An 18,074-nucleotide genomic window follows, 5' to 3' on the forward strand; every position below is an offset into this window, starting at 1 on the left:
CCTGACCCTCCCCCCTTCCGAGACTTACCTGTTCTGGGAGCTGGCATATTGAGGGGGACTGGTGTGTGGTGTGGCCCCGCTCCTCCGGACTGCGGCTGCTGGGGCCTGGACTTTGCCTCATTCCACGCTCGGTGCCTAGGGGCCCGCTACATCCCTGTGCCCGTGGGCTGGGTATCGGCTGGACCATCGGTTCGGAGGGTGCCCGGCGCTGTTCCTATCTGAGGGGGCCCCCGTGTGGCCCTGGCCATGCGTAAAGACAGAATGGCGTGTGCCACACAGCCCAACACCATCAACCAGTACACCACGCAGCGGCTGCCCTCCCAGCGGATTACACGCCAGTCGGGCCAGGATGAGGGTGCGGAGGGCCCTGGGGAGCCAACACGGGCGGAATTGTTGAAGGCCATACAGGGCTCGCATACTGCGCTGGAGAGGCAGATCGAAACGGTCTCCATTGACGTTAACCTGCTTCGCACTGACCTCCGAAAGGTTGCTGATAAGGTCACTGATGCTGAAGGGAATATTGTGGAGCTACAGGGAGAGGTGGCCACTCTCAAAAAGACAGTCACGCACCTCACGGCTGCGACCCGAGCTCTGGAACGGAGGGCTGAAGATGCGGAAGGGAGGGCCCGCCGCAGTAATATTCGGGTTCTTGGGGTGCCGGAACGGCTGGAGGCGGGGAACGCTGAACGCTTTCTGGAGACGAGGATCCGTGCAAAGCTGTGCCCGGTGGGCCTCTCGGACGTCTTTGTGATCGAGCGAGCGCACCGCACTCTGGTCCCGCCGCCGCGCCCCGGGGAGCCCCCGCGAGCTTTGATCGCCAAAATACTGAACTATAAGGACCGCGATTGTATACTGCGGGCGGCACGGGAAACAGCGGATCTCACCATCGAGAATAGCCGGGTGTCCATCTATCCTGATTTCACGCAACAAGTCCAGGAGCAGGGGAAATCCTATTTGGGAGTGAAAAGGAAACTCCGAGAGATGCAGCTGCAATATATGCTATTGTACCCCGCAAAACTCAAGGTGCTCTCGCAGGGGAAGGCGCACTTTGACTCCCCAGCGGAGGTTTGGGAATGGCTGGAAATCCGGGGTGACGACCTGCCGCCCGGAGAGCGGGGGGGACCCCGGGAGACCTGGGGAACACGACCTCCACGGAGACGACGTGGCAGACGGAGGCGAGGATCTGAGTCGGCTGACACAGTGGAACCTAGGATTACGGTGGGCCGGGACGGTGCTATGCTTCTGGAGCCGTTGCCAGGTGCGCTTGACTTGGGGGACCCGCATCAGGTGGACCCAGAGGAGGTCCCGGTCCCTGACACCTTACAAGACACGACAGAGAATATGCTACATTCTACCTCTGTGGTCCCGGAGACCGGAGGAACTGAGTTGTTGCAGGTACCGGTTTCATCCTGAGGTGATATGACTCCAGGCTGTTCTATATCTTTGATCTGCTAGCCTGGGTATAGGCCGCACTCCTGCTTGAGAACTGCTGTTGACACCGTTAGACATCTGCTGCATACCTGCCTTGAGGACCCTCCTTTGTTTCTGTTTTATAGGGGTGGTCCGTGGAGAGTTTGGGGGGGGGGGAGGGGGTTGCTTACCTGTTGGAACGATATTTTCGTTGCACTGTTAGCACGGGGAAGGTACGACTACTCTTTATTGGGTCCGGAAGGGAGCTTGGGGGGGGGGGGGGGGGGATGGGGGATGATTGGAGTGGTTGAGTGTGTGTGTGGTATGGGGTAAATGGGGTGGCTGTGTACGTCCTGGCACTGGCAGGGGGAGGGCGGGTGGCATGTCTTGTTGTTGCGCTACTCCTGCTCGGGGGAGGGGGGGGTTCTTTAAAGTTTGAGTGGTTTGGGAAATTGTGGAGTTGGAAGGGGTTCTGCGGGGAAACTGTTTTTGGCATCGTGTGTACCATTGTTCGTGCCCCTAGGAGGCTGTTTGCGGTTGCAGGAATTGGTTGCCCGGAAGGGCGTGGCCACTGCTTATGGGATACAAATTTTTGACTTGGAACGTGCGTGGTTTGGGCACTTGCACTAAGCGCCATAGAGTACTGTCCTTTCTCCGCCGCCATGGGGTCTCTGTGGCGTGCTTGCAGGAGACGCATCTAAGTGAAGAAGGTGCCCTTAAATTGGCCAAGAAGTGGAGGGGTCAGATGTTCCATTCCTCCTTCTCTACCTATGCTAGGGGGGTCCTTGTCTGGGTGGCGCCCGGGGTTCCCCTGGCGGTCCAGTTTGTTGAAGCGGATATTGAGGGCAGGTATATATTGTTGCGGGTGAAGCTGGATGGGAGGGATTTCCTGCTGGTGAATTCTTATGCACCCAATGTAGATGATCCGTCTTTCTTCACCACCTTACAGGAGCTTCTAGTGTCAGATTTAGATGCCCCCCTCCTATGGTTTGGTGATTTTAATTGTGTACTGGATCCACTCCTGGACAGGCATCCTCCCCGCGCGGGCACGAAACCACAGATGACGGCACGTCTCCGGGAGGTGATGGATAACCTGGGTGCGTTCGATGTATGGCGCCTCAGTAATCCGGGACTGAAACTATACACATGTTATTCCCCCACACACAATACACATAGTAGACTCGATAGAGTCCTTGCTGCCAATGTCGATCCATCCCTTGTCTTGATGGTCACCCATCAGGCTAGGTTTTTGTCCGATCATTCGCCCGTAACATGCGTTCTGCAATGGGCAGACCGGTCCTCCCGTCCACGGACCTGGAGGATGCCGGGAGATCTCCTGCAGGATCCGGTAGGACGAGACCATCTGGAGACGACCCTACATTCTTATCTGGATCTGAATTGGGGAGATGGCAACATACCTTATGCGACCAAATGGGACGCTCTTAAGGCGGTTGTGCGGGGCGCATGTATGGGCCTGACCTATGGAGTCTGGAGACAGCTGCTCCGTGAACTCGAGTGCGCTGAGGAGCGCCTCCGCCACTGTCAATCTTTGTCGGAACCGGATGAGTCGGACGTAGACTCTGAAAGGACGGCCCGTGAGGGCGTTCACGACATCCTTACCCGGCTGGATAAGTTTACTCTCGGCCGATATCGCCAGCGACTCCACCGTGAGGGGGACAAATCGGGCCGACTATTGGCCTGGATCATCCGGAGGGAATCGGCACCTGCGCGGATCGTGGCGTTGAGACCTCGCTGGGGACCTGGTGCACTCGGAGAGGGACCTCCTTGAGGTGCTTCGCACGCATCTACAGACGGTATATTCCGCGGACCCCTTAGTAACGGAGGCATCGTATCAGTCATACCTTCGAGGTTTGACTCTCCAGACCCTCTCTCGAGCGGACGCAGAGGAACTGGACGCTGCGTTGACGCTCCAGGAGGTCAAGATGGCGTTGGCTGCCCTACTATCAGCTAAGACACCCGGTGGGGACGGTTTTCCCCCGGAATTTTATCGAGCATTTGCGGATACCCTCGCTCCCTGTCTCCTCCAGACCTTCCATGAGGCGCTGGAGAATGGCACGCTCCCTCCCACCATGCAGCAGGGTGAGGTTTGCATGATTCTTAAGCCGGGCGGCGATGGCTGTGATCCCGCGGCCTATCACCCTAATTAACACCGATGCCAAGATCCTCACTAAGGTCTTGGCCACGTGGCTGGCACCGCATATGGCGCACTTAGTCCACCAGGACCAGTGCGGGTTTATCCCGGGCCGCAACACCGCCATGAATCTTCGGCGCTTGAACCACGTCCTCCATGAGGTGCGTGATAGGGAGGTTCCTCAGGTGCTGGTGTCGATAGACCTTGCTAAGGCCTTTGATACTGTCAGCTGGGGGTACCTTTTGGAGGTGCTTCATATGGCTGGGGTGGGACCCCTTTTCTGCGCTTGGATCCAACTCCTTTATAGTGCGCCTACAGCCAGAGTCAGGCTCGGAGCGGCCCGATCGGAAGATTGGTGACTGGGCAGGGGCACCCCCTGTCGCCGCTTCTGTTCGCACTGGCGATTGAGCCCCTGGCGGTGTCACTCAGAGCTGAGATGGCCCCCTGGGGGATACGAGTGGGAGACGCAGTGCACTTGGTTTCGTTATATGCCGATGACGCGCTGTTCTACCTTGCCTCCCCCCAGGAGTCGCTGCCACTCCTATTGCAGCACTTGGATCGCTTTGGTGAGGCCTCTGGTCTACGCCTTAATCCAGAAAAGTCCTTGATCTTCCCTCTTGCGGGATGTGGTGAGGACCCTAGAGTGGGTTTCCCACCCAAGGGACTAAGGTGGGAAACGGAGGCCTTTCGATACCTGGGAATTCAAGTAGCCGTATCTGATGAGCAGTTGCTGGCACGAAACGCCGACCGAGTCCCCAGTTCCTTACGACAGTCCGTGTCCTTTTGGAATACACTCCCACTTTCTCTTATGGGGCGATTGGCCATCTCGAAGATGGTGATGTTGCCCAGAGTGTTGTATACCTTACAAAATTCCCTGTGCCCTCTCCCTCCTCGTATATTCCGCACCCTTGATACGCTACTCACCTCCTTGCTTTGGGCGGGAGGACGCAGCAGAGTTGCATTGCGCACGGTGGTCAGGCGCTGGGATGAAGGTGACCTAGAGGCCCCGAGGTTCGACCTCTACTATTATGCGGCCCAGCTGCTACCGGCCGCGCGCTGGTTTGCTGGTACGGACAACTGGGAGATGCAGCTACTGGGGGGCAGAGCAGATGAGAGGACCCTACAGGTGGCCCTGATGCGTGGTAGGGGAGCGGATCCCTCCCTGCCCTACATTGTTCGACACACTGCTGGACTTTGGCAGCGAGTAGTGGAGAGAGTGCTGCGGCGGGCCCCATTTCATAGGTAGCTCCCGGTGTGGATATTGGCACCGGTGACGTTGATGGAGGAGCACATGTCGTTCCGAGAATGGCACGACGGCGGCTTTGACACTTTAGCGGATCTGTATCCCGACGACTCATTAGTGACCCTGGAAAGGGCTACGGAGGCCTTTGGTCTTACTGGGGGACAGTATCTCCATTATAGAGCCCTGCAGGATATGGCGAGGACGGCCTGGCCGCAATATACGGAGGCGCCCCCGATGTCCCATACTTTGAATATCCTATTGTCGTGTGGCAGGGGACGGCGACTGATAACACGGTAATGAGATGTGATTCAACCCCCCCGATCGCCCCGTCCTGGGCAGCATGGGAAGCGGACCTGGGGGTCGCCTTAGACCCGGGACAACGTAAGCGAATAGGGACACTTACCAAGAAGGTGTCGTGTAATGCACGTTTCAAACTGCTACATTTCAATTTTATGCATCGTACTTACATAACCCCAGTTGCTTTACACCGCATTGCCGCGGATAATTTGGATGCCTGTCCTAGATGTGGTGCAGTCAGAGCCGGATTTCTCCATTTGGCTTGGGAATGCCCGCTGGTCGGAGACTTCTGGGAGGCAGTGGTAGTCCGCATCAGGAAGATCACATGCCTACACATTGAACTAACCCCACTTCACTGCTTGTTGGCCCTAGTCCCCAAGCCTAGGAAGAAGAACCTTTCCTATAAAATGTTGCAGCTATTACTGGTGCTGGCTAGGAGACGGGTGGCTATTACTTGGATGGGGCAGAGGGCACCAGATGTGTTATTGTGGCTCCGGAATGTTGGGGAATGGACATTGGCTGAGGAGACGCACATGCAGCATACGCGTAAAGATGGGCGGCTGCAAGAGGACTTACTCGCATGGAGAATGATGTGCGCTGTGGGGTCAGGTGGCAGCGATTCCGAGGCAACTAGTGCTGAATTGTACTCCTCAGCTGGATCGGGACCTGAGGATGGGGAGGTGGGAGGTGGGGAGGGTAGGCTGGTGTTGGCGTAACGCCCTGAGGACCACGCACAAGATTCCTTACTGACAGTTGTGTTGTATATGATTGCTTTGCATACCAAGAATTTGAATTTCATAACTACTGCTATATCTGCACCTGCTGGAGCTGTACTGGAGCTATGACATGTGTACACTTGTTTTCTTTCTTTTTACCGATGCCAATTTGGGGGGGGGGGATTCTGTTGTTCGTTCTGCTGACAAAATAAAGTTAAAAAAAAAAAAGTATGTTCTTGTTAATTTTGTAATCCAGTACGGGGGTCCTAGGTCCAGCACTGGGATCTCTACTTAAGACAGGTGAGTAATTACGTTTCAGTAGTATGTGCGAATATTAAAGAATATTTCAAGTTTTCAAAAGTAGACAGAAGAAAATTCATAGAAAACCAGACAATGGATTCCTATGGGGAAAATACAGGTTAATGGTAAACCCGGTTCGGATTACTTTTGTGGTTCAATACTGGACTACAAGGTACAGTACTGGCTTCTCTCCTGATCACAGGTGAGTACTTCGGAATTCAGCTGATTTTATAGGAATTTTTTAAGTTTTCAAAACTTCACACTTAAAAGATTTTTCGAGTCAAACCAGTCAATGTTATCCAATGGCAGGAAAGTGAGTTACCGGTTTCCAGGTGAGTATTCGGATGCTGAAGTTAAGGTTCTGGGCATAGACTCAGGGGTCTCCCAGAGTCAGGTAGGTACACTTGGTTCACCCTCAGCGGCACAGGGGCAGCCGGGTGCAGAGGTAGTTAGGCCCAATGTTAGCCAATGAGAGGCAGGGGGCCTTCGGTTGGTGGCTGCTGGCTAGCAGGCCACACGGGTGTGGGAGCTGGGCTCCTGGTCACTTGCTCAGGGCAAATGGGGGAAGTAGGATAGAGCAAAGGTTGCACTGCCAGAGGCACTCGGGTGGCTGAGTGCAGGGTGCTTTTGAGCCGTCGGGCGCTCAATGTTCTTCAATGGGAAAGCTAAAAAGGGAACAAAGGCTGCAGACTCGGGGACGGTGATTCTTCAGGTGCGACCACCACTTCGAGAGGTAAGTTGGGATCCTGGAGAAGAGGTAGGTACCCCAAAGGGAGGCACAGGGAGCCGCAGGGCGCAAGTTGCAGGGGTGTGTTTGGGTGTCGGGAAATCTTACCCTCGGCTGGTCGCGGTAGGAGGGGTCCCCGGTTCTGAGGCTGCAGGCTTCGTCTGGTTCGTCGAGGAGGGTCTTTGGGCACTGGACTTCGGGTCCCAGTCGCAGGGGGGATGTCCTCGTGGTGTTGGATCACTCGGGCACCAGCCGGGCTCGGCGGGTGCAGAGTGGGCAGGTCCGGAGCTTCCTGGCTGGCCCCAAGGGTTGGTTGTTGAAGCAGAGCCTCTGCTTATGGGAGTCCCAGTCTTTAAGAGGGTCAAGGCAGGCAGGTCCTCCGTGTGTCCCAAGGTTGCTGGCCGCAGAAGTCACTGGGATTAAGCAGGAGCAGGTTCCAGGATCGACAGGCCGGTAGGGCTGGGGCCAAGTCAGTGGGTGTCGTCCTGTTTTGAGCAGCTGCACGGAGGGTCTTCTTCTTGATCTTCTTTCTTCTTTTCTTATCGGGATCTGAGGAAGGAAGATTCAGGGAGCCCCTAAATTCTGAATTTAGGGGCGTTACAGGTAGGGCAAGGGCAGGGACCAATAGGTCTCTGTCCTGGGGTGGGTACATCCCCTAGCCTGCTCCTCGCCGGTGGGAGGGGGGCAGGAACGGATTAGTTACTCACCTGTAATCTTAGTTCTCTTCCAGGGGTATCCTCATCAAAATCATAAGCATTAGAATATTCCCTACCATGCGCGGGACCCCGGAAACACTATATTATATGTGCCCCACGTATATATATATATATATATATATATATATATACACATATATAGATATAAAAACATGCAATAGCAGCCAAATCACATCAGAGCTGGAATATGCTGTGAAGAATTTCCACCATACATGAATAATATGCATTAGAAACATGAGAAACAACACAGAAGATTGTTTAGAAACTGTTTTAATGCTTAGGCAGCAGCAGAAATTCTTATAACACCCTGAAACCATAGAAAGCTCACAGGCTGCATTGCAAATACACAGTCTAAAAAGACTGAAAAGCTAACCTATAGCTATATACAAAAAAACTGACACCGTGCCTTTAAGGCACCCATGACCCCCGGTATCCCATCATGCCTCAGGGGTGACAGTTAGGTCAGTTGTTCTTTTCGGAGACTGAAACAAACCCAGTAACAAAATAGGTTAACAATATCTCCTTATTAAACAATATCCTTTGCCCGGGGAGGCGGGAGGGTTGCTTATGACTTTCATGAGGATACCCCTGGAAGAGAACTAGGATTACAGGTAAGTAACTAATCCTTCTCTTCCAGGGGATCCTCATCAATAGTCATAAGCATTAGAATAGAATAGCGAGCCTCTCCTCATCCCTGCGGGCAAAGGAATGACAAAACAGTAATCTCATCAACAAGCCTGAGCAGGCTATAGGCTACCCAAACAGATTTCTCAAGGAGGCTTGCCCTACTTGAGTATCGGCCCTGGAATCAGATTCGAGACAGTAATGTCTCGTAAAGGTATGAACTGATTTCCAGGTTGCAGCCTTGCATATTTCTGACATCGGAATGTCATGTAAGAAAGCTACTGTAGCGGCTTTCCCTCTAGTGGAATGCGCTTTGGGTGACACCAATAAAGGCTTGCCTGCAAGCTGATAGGCCAATTTAATGCAAGAGACAATCCATCTGGAGATGGACCTCTCGGCTGCTGGAAAACCCATCCTCATTGAACCATAGTTCACAAACAGTTGATCCGTTTTCCTGATCCCTTTAGTCTTTTCCAAATAGAACTTGAGCACTCTCTTAAGATCAGAAGAGTGAGTGACCGCTCGGCTGGGGTCGTAGGATTTGGAAAAAACGAAGGGAGGGAAATGCACTGATTTATATGAAAATCAGAAACCACTTTAGGCAAGAAAGATGGATGAGCCCTTAGGACTACTCTATTGTGGTGGAAAACAGTATATGGTTCCTTCGCACAGAGCGCTTGTATCTTGCTTACTCTGCGCTCTGAGGTAATCGCCACCAAAAAGGCCGCCTTCCAAGAGAGATGTTGTAAAGAGGCCTTGTGGATGGGCTCGAAAGAAGGTGACATTAACCTGGATAGAACCAGGTTCAATTCCCATGGAGAAGAAGGATTTCGCACAGGGAGATACACTTTTTTCAACCCCTGGAGGAAGTCCTTAACCACCGGAACCTGAAAGAAAGAGATCTGATCAGGTGATTTCCTGTACGCCACTATGGCTGACAAATGCACTCTAATGGAAGCATATTTCAAACCAGAAGTTGCCAAAGAAAGGAGGTATGGCAGGATTACCTCCTCCTGTCCTTTAGTCGGATCTAAGTGATGATCCCTACACCATATGTAGAACCTTTTCCACTTGAACGCATAAGACGCTCTTGTGGAAGGCCTCTTAGCCTCCTTTAAAATGTGCATACATTCGGGAGGCAGATTCAAATGCCCATATTGCAGGACCTCAGGTGCCATGCTGTCAGGTTCAGTGATGAGAGGTTGGGATGTAGTATCCTCCCGTTCATCTTGCTCAGGTCCGGTTTGCAAGGAAGTCGTCTGTGTGGACACACAGACAGATGCAGCAGGTCCGGGTACCACCAATGTCGTGGCCAATCCGGAGCTATCAAGATCATCTCCATGTCCGACCTGAGGAGCTTGAAAACTACCTTCGGAATCAGAGGCTGGGGAGGAAACGCGTAAGCAAATGTTCCCGACCAATCCATCAGGAGAGCGTTCCCCTGCTTCCCTGGCCGGTGGAATCTGGACGCGAAGGCGTGGCATTTTGCGTTTTCTTCGTCCGCAAACAAGTCTATGGCTGGACGACCCCAACAACGAAAAAGCTCTTCTACCACTTCGTCGTTTAGCACCCAGTCTGGCTGATCTACGAAGTGCCTGCTGAGTGCGTCTGCTTTGATGTTTAACTCGCCTGGAAGGTGCACCGCCACCACTGAAAGGTTTCGAGAGAGTAGCCAGTGCCAGATGGTTTGAGCCTCCCGGGAGAGAGGGCGAGATTGTGTGCCTCCTTGTTTGTTCAGATAGAACATGGTAGTTGTATTGTCTGTCTGAACTAAGACTGAGTTGGACTCGATCGCAGGAAGAAAAGCTTTGAGAGCTAGAAACACCGCTCTGAGCTCCAGCATGTTTATGAGGTACGTCTGCTCCTGTGCAGACCACTGACCCTGAATCTGTAGGGGACCCATGTGCGCTCCCCAGCCTTGTAGAGAGGCATCTGTCACTATAGACTGGGTGGGTAGTGGCTGATGAAAAGGTACTCCCACCAGCACATTCCTCGTCCGAGTCCACCATTTGATGGCATCCTTCGCTGTCTGGGAAAGAGTGATATGATCTTCCCAACGCCCTGTCGCCTGGTCCCACTGGTCTTCGAGAGCCTGTTGTATAGGGCGCATTCTCAGCCTGGCGTTCGGGATGAGAAAAATGCAGGACGCCATGGAACCCAGCAGGGAGGCTACTTGACGGACTGTCGGAAGCCGAGACTCTAATAGAATCCCACACTTCTGCCTCATGGAAAAAAGTCTCTCCTCCGAAGGAAACGCTTTTCCCAATCTTGTGTCCAGAACGGAGCCTAGGTAGTGGATGGACTGTGTCGGCCGCTGGACTGACTTCTCCAGGTTCACATGGAGACCGAGCCTTTGCAACTGGTGTAGACAAAGTTGCAGATTGTGCGTCACCTGTACCGGAGACGGGCCCTTTAGGAGCCAGTCGTCCAGGTATGGGTAAATGAAGAGTCCCTTTTTATGAAGAAAAGCCGCCACCACTGCCATGCATTTGGTGAAGACTCGTGGTGCGGACTTGAGCCCGAAGGGTAGCACCTTGTACTGGTAGTGTTTGCTTCCTACGACAAACCTCAAGTACTTGCGATGCTGCAGAGCAATCGGAATGTGAAAGTATGCATCTTGCAGATCAACCGAACACATCCAATCTCCGGCTTGAAGATGTGGGCATATTTGGTGAAGAGCTAACATGCGGAACTTTTCTCTGACTATGACTTTGTTTAGGAGACGTAGATCTAGTATAGGCCTGAACTTGTCCTCCTGATATCTTTTTTGGGGACAAGAAAGTATCTTGAGTAGACTCCCTTTCCCCTTTGAGAGGGAGGAACTTTCTCCACAGCTCTTTTTTTGTAGGAGGACTGCCACTTCTCTGCGGAGCAAGCTCAGCTGGTGAGGGCAAGAGGTCTTTGGCGGAATGCTTTTCGGGGGCGCCCGGAAACGTAGCCTGTATCCATTGCGCAGTATATTCAGCACCCAATGATCTTTTGTGATGCTGACCCACTCTGTCAGGTGTTGCGAAGCACTTCCTCCCACTGGAGTGGGCAACGGCGCCAGAGGAAGCCACTGATCAAGCCTTTCCTCCTCTCGTGGTGGTAGAGGACTGCTGGTGACCTCCTCTACCTCTGTTGGATTTGCCTCGGAACTGGTATTTTCCTTGGTTCTTATTCTGGGACCACTGAGGGGTTTGAACCCTCTGTTGAGCCCCTCTCCCCCTGTTGGTCTTGAAGCGGCGTTTGAACTCTTTTTTCTTCTCCAAACCCACCGCTTTCACCGTATCCAGTTCAGTCTTCATACGGGTCATCTCTTCGTCTGCATGTTCTCCGAAGAGAGAGGAGCCCGAAAAGGGAAGATTAAGGTTGCGATGCTGAGCATCCGGCTTCAGCCCTGTGAGGAGCAGCCAAGCCGACCTTCTGACACAAACCCCATGTGAGTAGGAATGTGCCGCAAGCACTGCACCATCCGCTGCTGTGCTTATTAACTGGTTCGCCACCAAACATCCTTCTGTCATAGTTTCTTCGAAGTCCTTCTGGTCTTCCTTTGGCAGTTTGGACTTGAACCTCTCAATGGAGTCCCATAAGGCTCTGTCGTATCTACCCAGCAGTGCGGCCGCACTGGAGACCTTCAGCGAGGAGGCAGCTGAATTGCAAACTTTGCGACCCCACGAATCCTGAGATTTGCTGTCCTTATCTGGTGGGACTGAAGAGGAAGCAGCAACTGCATGCGTCTTCCTCGCCGCTGCCACTATCACAGTCTGCTGGAGGGTCAGATTTTACAAAAACTGGGTCAGAAGAAGCCGGTTTGTATTTCTTCTATATGCGGGCTGGCACCGCTGTGATGGCTGCCGGGGTTAGGAAAACGTCCTTGACCGGATCCATAATTCCCGGGACTAAAGGCAGCAGTGGACGAGAGATAGATTTTTTGTGCAAAGTTTCAAAAATGACGGTCGTATTAACCTGGGGGACAGACATTTCAATGCTCAGCTTCTGAGCTCCTCTTTGCAGGACATCCAGATAAGTACCGATGTCATCGACTGGCGAGGATCTGGAAGTAGGACTATCCGTCAACGTGGGAGAGTAATCCCTTTTGGAAGACCTGGTCGAAGAAGTAGCAGAAGTAGACGGAGTTCTTCGATGTTTACGGTGAGCACCGTGCCTCCTCTCACGTGACCTTCTTGGGTGCTCTTCCCTTCTAGGAGAGCGAGATCTAACCGGATCCTGTCTTCTTGGTGAACGAGATCTGACAGGATCTTCTCTGGGAGATCGGGATCTCACCGGATTTTCCCTTCTGGGAGAGTGAGATCTGATTGGCCTTCTCACAGGTGATTTTCTGGGAGGACTACGCCTGTCCACTTCCTCCACCAGTCTCTGGAGAGGAGATCTGTGCTGCGGACTGGCGTACTCATGCATACGTTTGGTAGCCCCTGAATCTCGCCAATGGTCCAATGACTTGTACCATCTGGGAGACAGTCTGACCTCCGCAGCCGAAGGATCTGGCTGACGCACAGGAGATCCGAGGACAGGACTTCTAGATCTTGAAGATGTTGTTGAGGAGCCAGAAGACTGAAGTAGAATGGCGAGAAGCTGACTCCGTAACCATGATCACAGAATTGTTTGACGACGATCGAGCCCTTTCCAAATGTCTCGACGTCGAACGTTCTGGCGTCGTACGTTTTTCTCTCGACGCCGAATGCTTTCGGGGAGTCGGCGGATCCAGTAATCTCGACCTCGAATGCCTCGACGGCGATCGATGCGAGGATATATGTTCTCTCGACGTCGAGTGGTGATGACCAGTCGTCGACGGAGCCCTCTGTTTCGACGTCGAACGGCGATGACCAGCCGTCGACGGAGCCCTCTGTCTCGACGTCGAATGTCTGTGCGACGACGGCGGAGGGGTATTGGTCACCCTCAACGCCGAACGCTGACGAAACGTCGACGGAGACTGCGTTCGACGCCGATCGACGTTTTACTGTCGACGGCGGAGGGGTCTTGGTCCTCGACGCCGAACGTCGTTTTTTAGACGACGGCGGAGGGGTCACACTTCGACGCCAGTCGCCGCCTGGATGACGACGGCGGAGGAGTGACCTCCCTCGACGTCGATCGTCGCCCGGTTGACGACGGCAGAGGGGCCTTGGATCTCGACGCCGACCGTCGCCCGGTTGACGGCGGCGGAGTCACATTTCTAGATGCCGGTCGTCGCCCGGTTGACGACGGCGGAGGGGATTTCGACGACAGAGCTGGATCCTTCGACGTCGTCGACGTACCTGGTCTTCTTTTCGACGGCGAGCCTGCCGTCGACGGTAGTTTTGACGATGAAAGACCCACCGGTGGTTCTTTCCTCAGCGCCAAGCCTGACGCTGAAGCTGAAGGATGAGAAGACTTCTCTTTTGAAGATGTTCTAGCCTTCTTGGAGCCCTTCTTCACCGGAGACCTTCCTCTGGATGACCTGTGAGCCAGGCCATAGATGCGAATTCTCTCCCTGTCTTTGAGAGTTCTTCCTGACAGGTGCTCGCAGTGAGGACAGGTGCCTGGATCATGTTCTTCAGGCAGACCCAGGATACAAACGTTGTGGTTGTCTGATTTTGCCTTCTTGTTGCCACAAGAAGGGCATTTGTCAAAAAGTGAAGGCATTCTCAGCTGAAAATGCTCACTAAACTGACTAAAAAAGACAGTTTATTACTTGACGATGTAAAATGTCAAAGTAATTAGAAAAAAGTTGTTAAGTGAAGTAAATTTCTGTCAGAAAACAGAAAATTAGTGGAGCTGTGTTACCAGGATCCTTCCTGAAGGAGCCGGAAAGAACAACTGACCTAACTGTCACCCCTGAGGCATGATGGGATACCGGGGGTCATGGGTGCCTTAAAGGCACGGTGTCAGTTTTTTTGTATACAGCTACAGGTTAGCTTTTCAGTCATTTTAGACTGTGTATTTGCAATGCAGCCTGGGAGCTTTCTATGCTTTCAGGGTGTTATAAGAATTTCTGCTGCTGCCTAAGCATTAAAACAGTTTCTAAACAATCTTTTGTGTTGTTTCTCATGTTTCTAATGCATATTATTCATGTATGGTGGAAATTCTTCACAGCATATTCCAGCTCTGATGTAATTTGGCTGCTATTGCATGTATATATATATATATATATATATATGTATATATGTGGGGCACATATAATATAGTGTTTCCGGGGTCCCGCGCATGGGCGGGAATATTCTAATGCTTGTGACTATTGATGAGGATCCCCTGGAAGAGAACTAGCTATGATTGGGCAGGGCTCCCCGTCTTCAAGGTGGCCGGAGCCCGGGGTCGTGCTTCACCTCGCCTCCCCCACCTGAGGGGTGGGGTTGGCACAGGCTGGCACACTCCTTCCGGACGTTGGGTTTTCCGCCAGAGTGGGGGTCAGAACTGGTGGGGGCCAGTTGCTGGGTACAGCAAATGGTCTGGAGAAGCTCACAGAGGCGGCATGCCTTTGAAGCTTTCTCCTGCCCATCCTGGGGGGAGGAGACGTAGCACCTCGCCCAGGATGTGCAATGTTGCAGGCCCAGGAGAGCGAGGGGATCTCCACCCAGAGGTCCAGCAACATGTCTACTGTGTAGCAGCCTGGGCAGCCACTCAGTGCAGATGTGGATTGTAGGTTAGGTTTCAGGGGGCATCTCTAAGATGCCCTCTGGGGCATTTTACATTAAACCTCACACTGGCATCAGTGCAGGTTTAATGTGCTGAGCAGTTTGATACCAAACTCCTCAGACTTCAGTGATGCCATCATGGTGCTGTGGAGTTCGTAATGACGACCTCCCAGCACCATATACTCTTAATGGCATCACTGCACTTACAGTGCCCAGGAATGGCCCTGGGTACTGTAGGGGCACAGGGCTCGTGCACCTGTGCCACACCACTGGCATAGGGCACCCAGCTAGAGGGGTGACTGATGTATGCCAGGGCAGTGGGGTTTGAGGGCATGGCACACAGGGATGTGTGCCATGTCGACTCTCTGTTTAGATCTGTACTTAGAGACTCAGCTTGCAAAGGCAGTGTGTGGGTGTCAGGGTACAGGGCCCCTAAGGGTGGCACAATAAGTGCTGCAGCCCTTAGGGGTCTTCTCTGGTCACCATGCCCTGGGTACCTAGGGTGCCATTTACTAGGGGATGATAGGTGGCCAGAGGTGGCAATTGGGTTTTGTTTCAACAAAGCTTTAGGGAAGGAACACAGGACTTTGGTACCTGGTTGGCAGGAGCCCAGGGCACACTCAGTCAAAGCACATCAGCAGTTCAGCAAAAAGTGTGGGGCATTCCAATGCAAGAATGATGGCACTTTCTCACAAGGTGGCATTCTATTATTAGCCAGCGGCTGTCTTGTGGCATAGCAAATATAGGTATGTGGGTTTTTTGTATGATTGATATGAGTGGTTTGTGGTATATTTGACTCTCGGAGTTTAGAAGTGCCTCCCTGTCTCCAGGTGTAGGCCTGCTCTCTACCAAACGCAGTTTCTGGAGAGCGAGGACAGCCAATGATGAAGCTTGACACCTGGTGGTGTGTGAGGACGGTCCTTCACTTTTATTGAGATGCCTGATACTCCATCAAGCACCTTGTAATATGCTGGTCATTTTTCTTCAGGGTAGCTTCGTTGTGTGTACATGTTAATGTTGAAGATGGTCATCCTAACCAGTCAGGGATGTGTCTGCTGTTAGCACAATCTGTGGAATAGGGTTGATGAAGGGCCGCTCTTTTGATACATTTTGTGGGTTCCGCCACTATAGAGAGCGACAGGTGCGGCTGTCTACCAACACTAAATCGGTTAATTGACCCTGCAACTGATTCCACTGACGTGCTAAACACTCTTGTAGGGGACGCATGTGAAGTCTTTCATGGGGTACAATTGTGATGCAAGATTCCATCATTCCCAGCAGTTGTATGAAATACTTTGGCTGGTAATGTTTGGTTGGGTTGAAACTGTAGCACATAGACTGAATGTTGTGAATTCTGGTTACATTGGGAGAGGCTAGAGCTTTGAAAGTGTTGATAGTGGCCCCTAGATAAGACTGCATCTGTGAAGGATGCAAGTGAGATTTCTGTGCCTTGACGGTGTCTAGTTCTTACACCTTGAAGCCCAATTGATGAAGTAGGTCTATTGTGGGCTGAGTGTGAAGAAGACAGTTCTGGTAAGAGCTGGGGCTTTGATGAGCTAGTCGTCTAGGTAGGAGAAGACGGGAATATGTTGTCTTCTAAGGTGAGCTGTGACTACTGCCAGACATTTGATAAATACCCTGGGATCAGTCGTCACTCCGAATGCAAGCACTTTAACTGGTAATGTTTGCCTGCTATCACAAGGTATTTACGATGAGCTGGATGAATTGTAATGTGAAAATATGCGTCTTAAGTCTAGATTAGACATAACATGTTGCTGTAAAAGTGGAAGTACTTGTTGAAGGGTTACCATATAAAATTTTTCTCAAAGTATGTATTGGTTTAACTCTCGGAGATCCAGAATAGGTCTTAAGTAGCCGTTCTTTTTGGGGCTCAAAGGAGAGAGAGTAAACCCATGCACCTTGGTACTGTAGTGGAACTAGTTCTATGGCTCCCTTTAGTAAGAAAGATTGCACTTCTTGTTCGAGCAACTGCAAGTGGTGTGGCGAGAATTTCTGAGAGCGAGGTGGAATGTTTGGAGGATTGGCAGTAAGCTCCAGGCAATAACCATGTTGGATAATTCACTGCTTATTGGGGGAAGAGGAGTTACATGGTGTGGTGCCCTTACCCCTACCTTTGGAGTAGTTTCCTCTATATCCTCCACTAAAAAGCCTCTTAAGGAAGTGGACTGGCTGTTACCTTTGTAAGAGGAAGCATTCTGGTCTGAGTGTGTGTTTTTAGACCCTTCTCCATAAAAGGAGCGGCAAAAGGAGTCTCTGTTTGAAGGAGACTGCAGTGTTCCCATGGATTTTGACACTTCGGTGTCCTTTTTGATTTTCTCAAGCGCATGATCGACCTCAGGACCAAAGAGATGTTCTTTGTCAAATTAATTTGTTGAACTTCGGGTTTAAAGCCGGAAATCCTTAAACAAGCATTCCTTCTGAGTAGGTCGCTAGTGTTGACCCCTCTAGCTGCGGTGTCAGCAGCATCTAGAGCACATCTTATTGAAGAATTGGAAAAAAGCTTGCCTTCATGTACCAAATCTTGGGCTTTTCATTTATGCTCATCTGGGAGATATTGAAGAAATTGTTCAATTTCATCCCAGTGCGCTCTGTCATAGCTGGCTAAAAGGCCCTGCCTGTGTGCAATGTGCCAGTGATTGACAGCGTGAGCCGCTATGCGTTTGCCAGAAGCGTCTATTAGCTTGGATTATTTATCCGGGGGAGGAGCATTCCCACAAGTTTGGGAATTAGCTCGCTTGCAAGCATTGGACACTGTAGGAAGATGGGTTTCTGTTGCAGTAAACCCCCCCACACACACACTGTTTGCCAGACTACTGATGAACTTTGACTTGATGTGCCCTGAATCCTTGCCAATCAGGTACCCCAGGGACTGTGTTCTTTCCCAAAAACTGTACCTTGTACCCCCAATTGGCACCTCTCTGGCCACATGTCAGTCCCTTGTAAAAGGTACCATGGGTACCACAGGCACTGTGGCCAAGGAAGGTCCCTAAGGGCTGCAGCACTTTTTGTGTTTTGGTGCAGAACAAAGTGAGGAGTCAACATGGCACTCTGCCATGGCTACAACCCACTGCCCGGGCATAGGTCAGCCACCCCTCTAGCTGGGTGCACTATAACAGTGGTGAGGGTACAGGTGGATGAGCCCTGAATCCCTACAGTGTCTAGACCAATTCCTATACATTGTAAGTGCCGTAATGCCAATAAGAGTATATGGTGCTGGGCGTTTGTCATTACAAAATCTACAGCACCATAATGGCTTT

The 18,074-nt window shown here is 51.9% G+C and overlaps 1 protein-coding gene across 2 annotated transcripts in view; it reads right to left on the minus strand.

Moving 5' to 3' along the window:
- Positions 1 to 18,074, minus strand: part of KMT2A (lysine methyltransferase 2A) — a 1,541,152-nt gene that overhangs the window by 765,266 nt on the left and 757,812 nt on the right. The window lies entirely within an intron of this gene.

Source organism: Lissotriton helveticus, chromosome 3_1 (genome assembly GCF_964261635.1).
Source record: "Lissotriton helveticus chromosome 3_1, aLisHel1.1, whole genome shotgun sequence".
Classification (NCBI taxonomy): Eukaryota; Metazoa; Chordata; class Amphibia; order Caudata; family Salamandridae; genus Lissotriton; species Lissotriton helveticus.